At 44.0% G+C, this 17,080-nt stretch overlaps 2 protein-coding genes across 2 annotated transcripts in view; one reads left to right on the top strand and one right to left on the bottom strand.

The window, feature by feature from the left end:
• LOC105834084 (protein spaetzle 5) overlaps positions 1–17,080 on the bottom strand; it is a 131,534-nt gene that overhangs the window by 43,657 nt on the left and 70,797 nt on the right. The gene's annotated exons all lie outside the window — the stretch shown is intronic.
• Positions 10,695–17,080, top strand: part of LOC105835640 (LIM/homeobox protein Lhx9) — a 174,204-nt gene continuing 167,818 nt past the window's right edge. The window contains exon 1 of the mRNA XM_028191443.2: positions 10,695–10,723. The gene's annotated coding sequence lies outside the window, so the exon portion shown is untranslated. The remainder of the gene's footprint in view (positions 10,724–17,080) is intronic.

Here is a 17,080-nt window from a genome sequence, read left to right as displayed (position 1 = left end):
TGTTAGTTACTTTTTGGAATCATTTAGAGCTTAGGATGTCTCTCCGTTTCTCGTTTTGAACAGGAATATTAGGTCTTGTAAAACTTAATTTTAATTTTTTCCTAAAGAAAATATAAGTAACAGATAAAAATCAGATTCTTATCGTCGCCAGCAATAATTAGCAATAATAATCAGAATTCTTAACAGTCGACCAAGTGGCAATTTTATTAAAAACTTCAAACATGCGTCACAACAATTCGCTCTCGGTCTTTGTAATAACATTTTAAAATATAAGCAAAATACGGTTATTAAAAACAAAATGTGTTTCAACATTGCTATTGATATTATTGTATTGTTATATATAAAATATGTTTGTAATCGTTTTCCTAAAAAAAGAAAAACTTTGTAGTATTAAAAAAAGGACATACACAAAGCCCTCCTGTATGAAGAACATTGCCAAATATTATTAAAAATTAAATTAAAGAAAAAGAAAAGAAAAAATGATAAATAAAAACATCGTTTAATCAAATTTACAAAATTAAAGATTCATGCAATGATTTTCTTCCGAAACAATTAAACATATTTTCGGGATTTAGAGTAATAAAACTCTGAATCGACAGAGCCATTCAGACAATCTTCTGCCATTGCGTTGTGCAAATAATTTTTAAAATTTCGGGAGTTTGGACCTCTCAAATCCTTCTCCCCTACATATTATTATTTTTATTTACGAATTTCAGATATAATGCTAAGTATGACTACTGTACGATCTTTTCTCGCCTCATCGTTCCCGCGGTACTTCCGGCTTCACGTATTCGCTCCGTCTCGAGAAGTGTGGAACCAGAGAACGCGTCCGCGTCAGCGTAGGGGCAAGAAACGCGAGCGGGAACTGAGACGAAATCGCAAGCGAAGAAAACGTGGGCCTGTCAGATCGGGAATGCGTAGGTATTATGGGCAGGCGGACAAGAAGAAGAACAGAAAGGTCTCGGTGAACTCGGCCTAAGGCGTTTGCGGGCCTGGGCGTCCGGCGCGCTCTGTACTTACCGCGAAATGAATCAAGTCGCTGGTTCCAAGGCGGGCAGGTGCTTATTACTCACTCGTAGAGACCACGTACGCCACCCTCTCCTCCCTGCCCCCTTCCTCTCCCTCCATATATTCTCGCGCGGAAACCTCCCTTGCCCTCCGGCTTCGGCCCCGAAACTCCTCCTTTATCGTTCGCGCCTCGAATACCTCGGAAATCTCCCTTTCTCTCTCTCTCTCTCTCTCTCTATTTCTATCTCACTCACCGTCTCCTCCCCGTCGCTTTCCTCGTTGCAAAGCTCGCGATTATCGCGCGTGAGAATAATACTCGTAGTCCAGCAGCGAACTTCCCGTTGGAAATTCTAGATTCCGATTCCGATATTACCGCGGATATCTGCAAGTTTCGCCGCCGCTGCCGTTTCGCTCGATGCCAAGATTTCCACGTGGGATTCGGATCGTAGATCGTTAGACTATTTGCGTATCCGATCGTGTGCCGAAGAGTAAATCAAATTCGGGGGGGGGGGGAGGCCACGTCGAAAACTTTCTTCCCCCGCCTCACCTTAAGGCCGGTCGCCGCGCGATCGCCGAAGGCTTAATCGGTGCCTTCCAAATTTCCGCGCGCGACACGCTAAGCTGATCACAGGAGTTTCCTGCCCCCGGTAGTCGTCCGCGTTTCCGAGTGCCGGGGTAAATGGGGTAACGCGATTAGCTGCCGGTTGGCTTTTCTCGCAGGTGCATAATGCCGGGCGCGCGCGTGAAATTTCGCCACCGCGAAGTTTGTCGTTCGGACCGAGCGCCCGGCAAGGAGCGAAGAGAATGGCGAAGGGGGACGGGGAAAACGCGTCCCTCTAATGGCGGTCATCTCGAATACCCCGAGGCGGCTATTGTCTCGGTTTATGCCTTCCTTGCCTTGGTATACACCACCTCGTGCGCGCGTTGCAACAACCTTGTAGACCAGGCGACGTGTCTTGCAACGCGTATCTCCAACCCTTTCGACTGATGACCCTATAATTCGTGACTATAATTCATAATTCAGAAAAAAGGTCCTTGCAACGTGCAAAAAGCTTTCAAACTCTTACATCTTCTACGAGAACCTGTACGTCGTTCGTATCAAATAAATATTTCCTGAAAGTCAATCGTCAGGAGCTTAAATCATTCGCTCGCTCTGACCATAAATCGCAGCCGCATTCCAGCAGACTGACAATCGTACACAGCGCGAACGGTCAGTCACGCGATATGCATCTTCATAGAGATACTGAAAGTTAGTTACAGAGAGGAAGGAAGAGAGAGAGAGAATCGCATCGGTAATCAATGTAGGCGTATGTTTGTGTGCATAATAGAATAGAGATTCGAGCTCGTGTGAGAAATTGCGCTTACGGAATAAGCGTCCTTCCTTCTCTCCTTTTCACCCTCTTCTCCCCTCGTGTAACCGGCGCCCGGAGGGAAGATATCTCTCTCTCTCTCTCTTTCTCTCTCGGAACTATCATCCGTGTTTGTATCCATAACGGCGATGTGGGTGTATATATCCCCTATCGAGGACGTAGTCGCGCGTAATAACTGCGAACGGTTTCGTTCTGGGCGTTCTCCGGGATCAGATTAGGGACTCCGACCGTATTAGATCCTCGTGAGTGCGGCGCGCTCGAGATCGTATCGCGGATGACGCTAAAGAGGAAGCGGTTTCCGCCGCGACGATCGGCCGCTCGCGATCGTCCCCATAAAGTGCACGATTAACCACCGCCGCGGCGCGCAGATAGAACGACACGCTCACCCAACAATTTAATCATGCTATTTGCAAACGCAATCCCATTGATAATGCGGTCCGTTATAAGAAACCGAGAATAGAAAGGAAGAGCTTTGATGTCTCAATTGTATGAGCCGATACCGTCTGAAGACTCAATTTGTTAAGAACTGCGATCGAGAGTACAATCGCTTGTATGCCGAAAACAAAAGAGTTTGGCAAAAATAATAATCGAATTTTGATGAAATAATTTTAATTAAACGTTTCGTTAACATAACTAAATATTTAGCAATTATATTAATACTAACTAAATTAATAGTAATATTAATTCATTACTAAACAGTTAAATATTTGGTTACATTAATTAAATACTTGATTGAAACTGTTTGAAAGCTTAGAGTAACTATCGTGTAGGCTTAATTAATATTACCGCGAACTTTATTTTACTGTATATTTGTATTAAAAGATTATCGTTTCGCAATTTAATTTTTTGTAAAAATAACTCAGTGTTCGATGTAATTGAGTTCAAGGTTTCACCGACACGCCTAGTACGGTTGCTGCGTGAGAGCGGAGCTCATCGGGAAGCAAGGATGGCTTTCATGCCATGTCTAATCTTATCTCGTTGTCCTGCTCGTCCCCGGTGTCGTTGAATCGCTCGTAAATCGAGCGTGCTGAGAGAGAGAGACAGAAAGAGAGAGATAGAGAGAGAAAGAGAGAGAGAGAGACCTCCCAAACACAGGTTATCCGCTTCGAGAGAATCGATTTCGCTCCCGTGTTTGCGGGATTGCGTCCCGGACTGGATCTTCTCCGCGGCAAACCCTTCAAAATCGCTCTTTGACCGCGCGCGCCCCTTGAAATCCTCCCCGTATCAGATCCTTTCTCGAAGAGAAAAAGCTAGACAGATCGCCAGACGGATTGCCGATTTTCGTCCAATGGCATTCTCGGGCATTCCGAAAAATTAGCACGAGCAGTCCCATCGCGACTTACCGTCGTCGAGATCGATTTACTACGGGTATTACGCTCGGTGTTTTAATATCTGGGACGCGATATTCGCAAATGGACGAATCCCATTTGACGTGGACGAAATGCGCTACGTAGCTTCGGCAGGTTGTACATGTCATCCTACGTCATCGCCTTAAAAAAATACACATTTATTTTTTCGCGAGTTTATTCCTGAACCCAACTCCGGCTGTGCGTATCTCATATTATATACTTGTGTTTGGTAACTCAGCCAGTCCCAGTGGGAGCTCATGCTTCATGTAAGGAATCTGACGTGAGTTCCGGCTATGAAGATGTTCTTCGGCTTGCGGTATCAGCCCCCTCCGTTGCTTTCACCCGTACGAAGGAAGGTAAAACGACGGATCAGCCGAGCCAGCGCCGCGCGCCTGCATATTTCATAACAGCTGACACAATTTCCGCGCCTTTGAATCCCTTCGGGGTCCTCTCGCCTCGCGTTTGCATTCCCTAAAAATTTCAACTTACCGAAATATACACTCCGATCGAGCCGCTGTCCGAGGTCGCCGTTGCAGGTCGGCGGCGACTCGATCGGAAGAATTGACGGTCGGCGAGCTGAAATTTCGACGAGATGTCCTCCTCCTTGAGCTGCGCGTTGATCTCGCCCACGCTAACCCGGTAAAAAGCGATACGACACAATAACAACGACAACCGTGCGTTGACGACAGGAAAAAAAAAATAAAACATCGAGAGAAAATCGCCGAGTGAGTGAGAGGAAACCGTAGCCGAGCGCGAATTTGACAATAAAGCTTCGTTGGAGAGAACGGGGGAGAGGGAGAAGGAGAGAAAGAGAGGGAAAATAGCCGGAGGCGAGTTTTCACATTTAATTCGCGCTCGCTGGAGCAAAGGGGTGGGAAGGGGGCAGGGGGTGGGATAGGAAGGCTCAGGGATTAACGTCGCGAAATATCACGAAAATATGTAAATATATCGAGAGACAGGCAGTCGAGCGGGCAGCGGGTGGTAGGGTTGAAGTGGGATGAAGGTTTGAGAGGGGTTTGTAGAATCGAGTGGCTAGGGCTGACGGCGGGGCGGATAGGAAGAGGAGAGCTTTCCAGAGCATAGGAGGCCCATTGAAAGATTAAAAAACTCGCTCGCGTGCACGTCGAATCTATACTCACGGACCCTTTTTTTGTCTCTTTCTCTCTTATCCTCTTTCTTCTCGCGTGTAAGCGCAACATCCCGGGGTAAAGCGGAAGGTGAGAGAGAGAGTGAAAGAGTGAGAGAGAGAAAGGCTCAGTTATTTAACTACAAAAATGTCCCCTCACGACGACACTGTCGAGCTGTTTTGATCTCGATTCATATCGGCTAGATTTGATATACGTGTGTATACGCTCGCGTTATCTTCGCATTTCCGCGTTGAATGAGTAGATTCTTACATTTTACCGAACGCACGAAGCGATTATTATTTTTTCCAGAAGATGATTATCATCGCTGAATATCATCGAAATGATATTTTATTGCGAGGGAGGGAAAATATACAGTCGAAAAACGTTAACAAAGGCACATGATTAGCAGCGTACGATTACCGTGAATAAATACGTGCCTGTGTGGGCGAACGCGAAGGGAACAGTAAGTAGGAACAAAAAGCGCGGAGGGAGGATTTTACTTGGTTTTAATTCTCGAGAGCTCGGACATAACACAGGTAGACTCTATTGTTCCGCCGTTCCGCGAAAGAAGAGCCGACAGAGACTATCGGCTTAGTTTCTCGCTTTGAGATTTGCCGAGATTTGGAGAACGCTTAATGCACCGTGAGCGGGATAGAAGCACTTTTCAGATTCTGCAAGATATCCGTGAAATTTTATATAAGCATTGGTATTAATGCTTCTTCTGCGTTTTTTTTTTCTTTTAGTACGCTACGTACTTTTAGCTTAACGCTTCGAAAATCATTTTTCGAAATATCCGCGGTTGCAAGAAGATGCGATAATTTCGCCAAACAACATTTCGCGTGGCGAAATAGCGTGTAGCGAAATAAACGCGGGAATAATTAATTCAAAGTGGGAAATGACTTTTGTGCGTCGTAATTAATCGACATAATCCAGCAGTGCTGTACTAATTATTCAGAGATACAGCGCGGCACTTGAGGGTTTTGATACAGGTATAATAGAGACGAGGTGCGTGTATTTCTGCCAAATTGGGAAATCTATATGGTTGACACAGAAAATACAGGCGTAGAGGGAGATGCAAATAAAATCGATATTTGATCGCCAAATGGAAACAAAATTTTTCCGTGCGATTTATCGTGATTTAACACGTCGAACGCGAACTCCATTCTTCGTTTTTAAAGAATTTTTTATTAATCGGACAAAACGTCAAGATGTTTTTCTAAACAATGAAACGCGAGACAAAATAGCCTGTTTGAAGAATTTGGTCAAATTTTTTTCTCAACTTAATATATAAACAGAAAAAATACAAACCAAAGTACATCTCGGGAATCTAATATGTGACAAGACTCTAAAACAATATCCAGTTCGTCCTGATTCGTGTATAAATAAAAAAAAAAAAAAAAACCAGCCTCGAGATCAAATTGACATAAATTTAATAAACACAACAATTCGGGAAGGATCAACATCGGCCCTCCAAAGTGGGTAGCTTTATGGCGTGCGAAAAATGGCGCGCGCAGAGGAATACGGAAAATGATTCGATAACCCGATCAATCGCATCAGACAGATCGTTCGTTAGGCCGCGCGTTACTGACGGCCGGTCGAATCGCGGATAATCAAAGTCGGTACAAACGTGCTTGAAATATAACACCGCGCGCGAATTCGCTCGCGCGCTCACCCAGCCTTCGGCGACGACGCGCGATGCAGGCGTCGCGTCGCGTTGCGCCGCGCCGCGCCGCACGCTCATCAAAGTGAGACCCTCCAGCATTTTTTGCGATATATCCCGTTCAATTTTTCTTTATTCGGTGCATATTTCGCGTGCGCCTGCGAAATACCTGCCTCCCGAATGTTGACGTCGCGCGTTTCACGGCGGCGACGCGACGTCCAAAGGGAATCCGCGCAATTAATTTATTCAACACGTAAATGCGGCGCCGCAAAAACGCGTCTCTCTCCTCCCATCAGATGTCACGATACGACAGTTAATGATTGTCGCCCGCTCGTATTTCCGTTTGGCAAATTGAGGAAGGAACGAATCTTGGATTAATTGAGTTTTTTCCCCCCCCCCAGAATTCTTGGAATCGTACGCATCACTCCGTACGAGTGGACGTGTGATTAATTGTTAACGATAATTACGCGCCGCGTTAAAATGTGACATTCTATCAATCAACAATTCTGTTTTATAGATCGCGTGGCGTGCAACAAAAGCACCGTGCCATTTAAAAATATATATGTACACGAGACTATTTATCATTCCCATTTTTGATAGTAACATTCTAAAGAAAGAGGCACGGCTTAAGTAAAGCAGCGCGCTAGCTCGAAAAATAACTTGGCTTCCTATCCCTCGTATTCCACGTGCTGGATATCATTGTTGAACGGCACGGCTCGGCTTATTAGAATAATACACCGTCCGCGTGTCGCGCGGAGGGGAACGATGGCCAGCTAAATACGGAGGTAATTGTTCGAGGGATTGTTGTTCCAGGTTATTCTTATGTAAATCTTGACCAAGCCAGTTTGCTGGAAGCGAGAGGAGAGAGATGGGAGAGGGGGAGGGGGGGGAAGAAGGGCTGCCAGTAAGAGAGGGTGCGGCGAGAAGAGGGATGCCCCACGTAAGCGCGCCTACGAATATTTGCACGGGGTAATTATTTCGTCCCCCGGAGGAAAGCCGGATTTCCGCCGGGGAGAGTTTTCCGCGTGTTATTTCGCCTCTGCTCGTTATACACCCGCCATTGTTCTTTCCCTCGGCGGGGACTTTGGGGCGACACGACGCGACGGTGTGCCCCAATCGTGCCCTCCTCTCCATCCCCGTCCGGCCCATCCGGCCGCCGAGGACACTCCGGAATCGCTTTTCGCGATTTTCGGTGCTTTTAACGCGGCGCTCGACTTTCTTCACGCTCGGATATCAACGGTCCCGTAACGGGCGCGAATTTTAATCCCCGCTCAGAATTTCTCCCGCCGCCGCCGCCGCTGCTTTTTACCGCCGGTTTACCTTGAGAGCCGTCCGATCTCTCCCGTACGCGCGTCCCGGAGAGAGCTTAAAACGAAAGAGTTCAACTTTTCGTGCGCTACTTCCGTTAGACGCCTCTTTTTCTGATCCTCATCTGCATTTATCGTGTTCGCGAGTGAATTTATTTTCAGTAAAAAAAAGAAGAAAAAAACGGATATGTTCTAGCGCTACTCGTAACGGCGACGATCGCTGTCGTACATTCCGCGCAAGCGACGTTGCATGCGTGCAAAGCTGTCCGCGGATAAAAGTAAGAGATTAGATCTTTGATACATTGTCGCGTGCCATTAAGTGACATCGCCCCTTTCTCTTTTTCCAGTTAGTCGCTTTTACACACTCGTCTTCCTGCACGCGGTTCCGCGTAGAATTAATAAAATAAATGGGAAGATAGAGCTGTACATTCGCTTGTCGAACATATCGGACGTAATCGTTCCAATTGAACACTCAACGCACACGCGACGCTACTCGGCGCGATTGTAATCAGTAGAAAAGTCGATTTGGAAAAAGAAAAAAAACAGAAAGAAAATTTTCTTACGTTTGATAACGAAGATAATGTTACTTTGTCGCGTTTCACGGCAACGCAAATATCATTCTAAAAACAGAATGAAAATAGATACGATTATAAATAATATAGAGGTACTCTCGAAGAGGATTGTACAGATAATCTACTATTGCGAGAGGTTGGGCACAACTCAAACGGGTAAAGTCGATTACCTTGGACCTTACATGGGCTCACCGGAAGCCTGTCGAACATCAAAGTGCCATGCGCGGCTTCCTGGTTAATTAATTCTCCCTGTTGTGACAATCTTTCTAGCGTGGCTTGTCGTTGAAAGACATCATGCGTATATAAAAGTTACAGATACACGAGCATTCTTATATTTGATAAAACAACTCCTCGTATATTTCTACAACAATTTATACTATGTGATTTATCTAAATCGTTTTTCGAATTGGTGTTCAAATTCAATAATAATTAGCTCAATTAATTAATTAATACTTTAACGAATTAATCGAAAGCCTCAGCTATCAATTGAAAGGAGCCGAACAGTTTAACCTTAAGTAACTAGGCAAGTCCTAAACAAGTTAATTAAACCTATCTTTAAATTACCCAAGTTTCAAGTCAAAGGAATCTAATTTTAGCGTTACTTAATTTTTCTAAATTTGCAATCTTATGGCTAATTAAAATATTCCACGAGTTCTGTCAGTGAATAAATCGGGAGATTTCGATTGAAGGTCCGACTTGGTCCGATTCGTTCCATTCTTTAAAGTCCATTTGTCGGGCCTCCTTAGCTCATTTCCCGCATGTCCTGTCGCGGAAAGAGTACGCGGAAGCGAGGAAAAGCCGCAGGTGCGGAGAGGCGGGGCGACTGGCGCAAGCGCAGGTGCAAACCACACCTCCACGAGGCAAAGCAGGGAGGAGCGAGACGGAACACAGTCCGCGATGTTGGCCGCGATTGGCGACCTCGTTCACCTGCTTGGCCTCGTGTCCCATCCACCCCCGCGTCCCTTCCACCTCCTTGCTGCTCCTGCACCCACGATGGAATCTATTAATGCATCTGTATGACGTCACTCAACGTCTCGTCCCGTCGCCTGTCTTGGTGAGCCGGACACGATGACACTGTCCTTGCAACTGACGAAGATTCCCGATGAAGTTGCGAGTCGACGATGACTGATACCGCTGAATCATTGACTACCATCATTACGCGGCGATCTGCTTTTTTAGAAACTCGGCATGTAAATGAAGTAGACTGTGTAGGAAATGTCGAATTGATCTCGATGTTAACTTGGGTCTTCATGAGACTAGGTAATTTTGATATTTTGATGACGATCAATATAATATCCGCAATGTTTATTGGACCCCTGATCTCTAAAGGGACAAATATTATTATCTTTTTTTCACTATTCTATGAATGCATTTGCAAATTGTTTTTGCGAGTTCCTTTTCCATTATCAATCTAGTTGAGAGGAACGATTCGCACTCTTCAGCATTCAATTCGAACATCCCGGTGACTTATCGTGGTTCCTATCCCACCACCCCAATGCCTAAAAAGCCTTCAGTCTGCCAGTGGATATCGCTAGATGGCGCCTCGCTGACCTACCGCGGCACCTCGCAGTCGATTCGCGGCTCTCCGACCGCACGGTCGTCCGCAGCAGGCGCGAATTCTGTCAGCACGCGCCAACCACGTTTTGTTTTCTCGATTCCAATAACACTATCAAGGCAGGTTTTTTCCGATCCTGAAATCATTGCGCGCTGCTGGGGTGAAATCTATTTCAAATTTTCTCGAGACGTTCTTCTAACATCAATCACGAAATAGGCGACGTGGAGTCACGTGAAAGTGTCGCGCGAAGCCACGAGGTGCTCGATTCTCGATCCTCAATTAAAAAGGAACTTTGACATTAGACTCTTTGAAGCCAGTCTGACTGTTGACTGAACGAGTGTTTTTCGCAGAGAGGTGTGTGCATAATTTTTTTTGCATTGTCAAAGAAAATTCATTGATCTGAAGAACGAAGCCTAATATCTCTTCAGGACGTTGATCGTGAAAGCACCTTTCAAATGCATTATAAAACCGTTGAGATGATATTGAAGTTAATAAGAGAAGACATTATAATAAAAAAGATAATTTAATAAGTAGTTGAAAACCTAAGACATTTTTTTGAAAAATTATCTCCGTACGCAAGTTTCAAAGACAGATTATAATATAATAATTTAAAGGGCCGGTCTTAATTATTCGATTTGGACATATTAAATTATTAAGAGTTATTGTCATCAATGTTGTCGTACTCGTCAAGTCGCAAAAGAGCAGCGCATGAGTGAGACATAAGACCAGGATCACTCGGCAGAGCCGCTCAATCGTCTGGATCCCTCGAGTTGGAGTGAGTATCACAAGGAATGTCAATAAAGTATGTGTAACTAGTATTTTTTTTAAATACTTTTACGTTTATACGGCACAAAAATTGTTTATATGCGAATAATTATATAAACGCAGAAACGTAATTCCAACGTTATTTAATTTTCTATATGGTATACTATCTATTTATAAAAAAGTTTATTAAAAAGTTTATAAAAAATATTTCTGTTATTAAAAAATGCGAAGAATGTATTTACTTGTTTGTTCAATAAATATCTGCACGTGAAAATAAAATTTTTTTATTGAGCTAGAAGAATTATGTACTCTTTATTAGTCGATATTTGCTAAAAAACAGAAGATACGTAGTGGTTTGTGTGAAAGAACGCACGTAAATATTTAATTAAAGGCCCATTTAATTTCGACGAGCGCTAATTTCGTTTATATTACGCGCGAAATGCTCCCCCCTCCCTTCACCCCCGGATTCCTCGATATTTTGCGATAAACAGTTAAAATAAAAAAAATGTGATGCGTCGAATCAAGCACGGAGGGTGAAATACTAATGGAATATCATAACTAGCAATATATATCAAAGCATTTTTCCCGCAGTTACGATTCCGCTCTCCATCGTGTGTACATATTACATCGAAACTTTGAACACAGGATAAATTAGCGAGGATGGAATGTATAACAATTTAAATTACGATTGATCCGTCGTATAATACGTAGAAATGATTATTTGAAATAATATTGTGCGTTTCTTTTTTTTTTTACGATATAATATTTATTTATAAGGTAATTCACGCGGATATATACGGACTTTTCAAGTTCGCTCGCGCATGTGTCAGAGGCTTTCAGCTAGATTGCGTCACTTTGATTATGTCGTCTCGTTATTTCGATACTGTATTTAGATCCTTATCGGGTGGAACTATCCGCTCGCTATCCTGCCGGCAACAATAGACACCTGCGGGTCCCACCGGCCGGTTCAGGTATGGCAATTTGAATCGCGATTTTTGCAAGGGGGCAATTTATTACACGGCTGCACGAACGGCGACAGTAGAAGAAGCTGGCAAGCCGCTGGTGGGAGGGTAATGAAATTGCAATCATCGTGTGAAATTTAATATTAATCCCGGATGTAATATGGAGAGGGTGCAGGGGCGCTCAACCGCCGGCAAGAATGGCGGTCTGTTATTCGAAACTGGACGTTGGACAAGCGCAAGCCGCTTTCGCGAGAAGAGGAACGGGTATCCAAGCAATTAACTCTGTCATGTGCAACGTCCGTGTTCGTCGAAACTTTTTCATTACTCAAATGAAATATCTGTATACGTATATGTATATGATCCTATACATAAAAGAACATTGCGACTGAGCGCTTTTTGAACGAGACAGCGGGCGAAATGCAACGGTCGATGATTAGGAAGAATCTCTAAAATATTAAGCATTCCTAAATCAGCGTATAGCTTTTGCAAATTCGCGTTTGGATTTTATCGAGTTTAATCCGAGGTCTCTTGTATCGTAACACGGCTCAATAAAGAGAGCAAAATTACGTCTTCAATAAAATAGCTTTGTCGAGAAAATGACTGTTCTCTTTTCAGTCTGTGTTTTAGTTTAGTATAAAGCTTAGAAATTATCGCGAGAAACAAAGTTGCAGTCTGCGTTTGCGAAGGTATTTTCTGCGAGACGAAAGATTGGTTGGGCACCGCAACGAAGTTTAAGTGACGAGCATCCGTTAAAATATTAATACTCGACTTTTAATAAGAGCTCCTCCTCTTATAGAGTGCCAGTGCCCTCTGCCTCGGTCCCCTTTCCCTAGTCTCTCTCTCTCTCTCTCTCTTTCTCTCTCTCTCCCCTTTCTTCCCTCCTTCCCTCCGCCCTTGTCACGATCCAATAAATGCTGTGCGAAGAATCTTGATTCGCGAAGTTCCCGGTGACTCTTTTCTTCCCGAATGTTTCGGTCAGTATGATCGAAAATCGAAATCCCGTACAGTTTTCCTCTAGTACGTCCAATTAAATTCTTAAACCGCTTTGTCCGAGCCTCTTGTGGCACAAAGAAATTGTTTCCGTATGTATGTACATATATATAGACGATCTTGGACCGTAAAACAATTGACTAGATAAAACCGTGAAAACAATTCCTCGAAAACATCAGAAGCTAAAGGAAGAAGGATCTATTGGTTGCTGTTGGAATATATTGCGACTGTTAATTTGATAACACGTAATTAAACATACAAATTAATTAAAGTCAGTTTTACGATTTCTATTTATCTATGATTGAGGAAAACTATACAAATAACACTACTAAATGTATCTTAAGTCTCTTTGCGACAATTCTTTTTAATTTATTCTGCGACAATTTAAGGACAGTGCACATTCTTCGCTTCTCGGCCTCTCTCTCTTCCTCCCGTGCTCTGTCTCGTTTCCTCTCTTTCTCTCTCATTTCTGTTTCTACGGCGCTATCGGCTATCTCATTGTTAGTCCTGTGCCACCTCCCGTTACAATTGCTGTCCTAATCGCGGCAGGACGTTCTCGCACCGCACCAGTGGTGGCGTCTTAGTTCTATTATTGTATACGTAATAGTAAACCAACGGACTATTAAAAGGACAATGTTGCTTTAAATATATTTTCGAAAAGAATATATAAATAAGACTGCGTGAATTTTCAAAAAGATATCTTTTCATAGAAAGTACCTTTTTATATTCGAGATTAGAAGATGTTAAACTAAAAATTTTTCTCTTTCGTTAACAATCCTCTTTAGATTGTCACAACGTAATGAAAGATAACTTATTCTGCGCGATTTTCAGACAATTTAACAAACTGAACGTTTATTCGGCCAAATAAACGCTCTTCCGTTAAATCAATATTCTCACGCGCTGCGATTGCATAAATAATCTCTACAAATTACGAGATTCACTTTTGACTCTCAAAAAGTCGGGGAGATGCAACGCAGATTTGAAAGGTGGGGGATGCGCCGGAGGAAGTTTCTAAGAGACTATCGGGCGTAATATATTAGATTAATTAATGTAATCCTAATAGAACGATCTCATCTTGACGCACAATATGGTCTACCCGATATCACGAGCGTCTCGACGTCCCCGACGCGTGCATACGGCAGCTACCTGTAATACATGCACGCGACGTAAACGCATACGTTGCCACGGCGTGTATTACTGACAAGATAGGTCGAACAATGGCTTCCATTACGGGTAGAGGTTGCCCGAGTTAATGGGCAAATTGTCTGCTAAGTCATTTAAAGGGGGTAAGCCTGCCTGTAGGTACGTAGCGAGCTGCAACCTCTTCGCGATCGCGTCGACAATCGATGCGGTTAAATCAATGTAAGAGTTTCAAGTGTCTTCTCTATAAGAATGTTATATCAATTATCTGGCGTATTCACGTGTACCTATGTATATATAGATAGATATATATACACACACACGATCTACCAGGGATTACACGTACACCATCAAATAATAATAATAGCAACATCGCGGGGGCTCCAACGATAACAAATCCCCTACATTTTTACTTACCACCGTATCTTTTCACTCTCACTATGCATTTTACGCAATTTCAGTTGCCAAAGCCGTCCAATTTTCAAAGCGTTAGACACGAGCGCTAATTAAGATTGAATTTCCATTACGAGGAAATCAAACGCGGATTACGCAAAGGGCGAGAGAATCCGCTTCGTCCTTCCCCCTCCCCCTCCCTTCCCGTAATACAGCCTTTTTCGGCTAACCGCGTATAATCTTCGATCTTGTTGCCATGAACCCTGCACGATAAAACAAGCCCGATACGTTGCATCGCGACTATCGAGCGGTTCTTCGGCTTCCACTGAGTCACCGAACCGCTCGCGGGAGAGCGTGCACGTTAATTAGCGGAATTAAATACGCCGAGGGTGACCTTGGCGGATCTGTGGCCGCGCGGGGAAACGCGTAAACGCGCTCGCTCGCTCGCTCGCTCGCTCGCTCGCACCGGCGCGGCGCGGCGCGGCGCGGCGTGGTCTCGCGTCGCGATTTAAGAGTGTCTTCCGAAGGGTTGTAGAACATTCCCACTAAAATATAAAGTGGCTTTCGGGGTGGCATAGCAATGGGGTGCCTATCGCATGCATTCACCCAGGGACGCAAACGTGGGAGTGCTATTGATCGACCGGGGAGCCAGTCAACCCTCTCGGCCCTACACGCGCGCGTAAACGTTGCACATAAAATCACACACGTACCTGTACGACCCTATGCGTCTCTGGCTCGCGCGCGTCCTATGGAGGCCTCGGTTGAGAGGGTTTAAAGACCGAAATACCCCGCGGTAGGTAGGACTTACCTGAAACCATTAATTTAACACAATTAATACAATAATATCGTTATGGGTACCAAAAAATGTTTTAAGGTAAATTCTGCGGCAAAGATAAATAAATTTTCAGGAATATAAATAATATATGATAAAGTGTATACGTTAATTTTTAAACGCACGCTATCGCGGCATCTCGTAAACTGTGACGAGAAATCGACCGAGGGAAAAGGGATACATCCCCAAAGAATAAATTAATTCGTGCTGGTTGGTGCCAACTCGGGAATAGGATCTTTCACTACCTACGACATTTCTTATGAATTGACTCTTCGAATATACTCTTCGCTTCTATATTTTCACATATATTTATACTCGCACCCAAATGTAACATAATCCGTTGCGTCCACAAGCGTTGCATGACAAAAGTTAAACGCTTAATAATGTAACGGCGTGAAATCCCTTCGTGTCCCGACGTAATCTTCATCGTGCACAGGGATGATATCCATTCGATCTCACAGCTCACATTTTCGTGCGCTCGCGGAAGTGCGCGTAACCTTCCTCTCCGCTATCTCGAATTACATCATCGGTTTGCACCTCGCATCTCAACCATTGCATCACGTCAGAACGCGACAACCATGTCCTGGCGCATTTTGCTCGACTCAAAGGACATTGAAGAGTTGTACGCAAGCAAACCAAGTTGCGCCCGCCAGCGCACGACAAAAAAAAAGATGTCATTCTCGCGTATCTCAATGTTTTAATCTCTCAGTCTTGGATTTCCGGCTGCACAAAGGATCGAGGGCATCCCTTCGGTAGCAGCCGGGGGTGGCTCTCATCCCGCCTGGTCCATGGGGGAATTTTCACTTTGGCTCCGGGAACGAGCCGCGACGATGGTGATTTACTTAATGAGGAGAACGGGGAGAGGGTAACGTCGCCGAGAGGAAGAGTTAAGGACCGGGCACGCATTGTCTTCGCCAGGGTGAGGGTGAGAGAAAGTGTGTCGAAAAACAATGGCCTGCAGCATCCGCCCCCCCCGCCCCGCTTCGTCTTGATGAAAACGTGACCCAGTAGAATTCTTACGTTGATACTGCAGACATCTATTTTACCAGGCCTGAGACCTATTTCTCGGGGAAAGAGCGCCGTTATATTTCTCTTGATTTTGTACTATTTTTATATACACATAAATATAATATTTGATTGGAAACAATTAAAAGCCAGAAATAAAAGTTGCTGTAATTTTTAACCGACGTTTTTGGCACCAGAAGTTTTCTCGTTTACACAACGAGTCGCTCCTGTTTTGCCAACCAAGACGCTAATTTTTGGATACATCTCGAGAGAATGTTATTTTGTGAATATTTTATTTTGGCATCCAGCAACTCTGTACCTATTTCCCTGTCTATCTTACTTCCCAACCGCCGTTTGCGTGTTTGCATCCCCGCCACCTCCTACATCTCTACCCGTTCCCTTCGCTCACTACCTCTCACCTTCTGGATTTGATTGAATTTTTTCCCGAGGAAGAAATGTTTCCACCAAATGAATCCGTCGAAATATTGCATTCCGACAAGCACGATCCAATTTTTCGTTTAATAAAAGAGAGCTTCTCTTTCTCTCTCCTCCTTGCCTTCGTCGCACTTTTTCACGAACCGCCTCTTCCACGCTTTCCCTTTTTTCGTTCCACAATTTTTTCGACTATATCTTAAATGCTTTCCTATAAAACACGCTCGATATTCTTGTACATATTGTACAACCGACGTTAAGAGCTCGCGCATTCGTTTGAAAAGTTATGGGACTCGTTGAATTTTTACAAACTCTTCAATTTAATTAATCTCGATGTCTTACCTGCGCTAAATACATTTCTACAATTAAAAAGCTGCAATCTTTTATCGTATTTTAACGTTGAACGCAAATGTATTGAGCTAATCTATCAAGTTGTTAAACAAACTGTTAACTCCCCAATTAAGTGGAATCAAATTAAATCGCGCCAACAATTCGTGCTGTCGAGTCGTACTGCAAATGGCTCGATATAAACTCGTCTCGTCCTCTTTTTCCGAGTCCGAGTACAGTTTCTCTTCTGGCTTTTTTGTTCTCCTGGCAAAATAAGTTGGACCTT

Source organism: Monomorium pharaonis, chromosome 11, assembly GCF_013373865.1.
Source record: "Monomorium pharaonis isolate MP-MQ-018 chromosome 11, ASM1337386v2, whole genome shotgun sequence".
NCBI lineage: Eukaryota > Metazoa > Arthropoda > Insecta > Hymenoptera > Formicidae > Monomorium > Monomorium pharaonis.
Note: the sequence above shows the minus strand (reverse complement) of the source record. Positions and strands in the feature narration are given on the sequence as shown.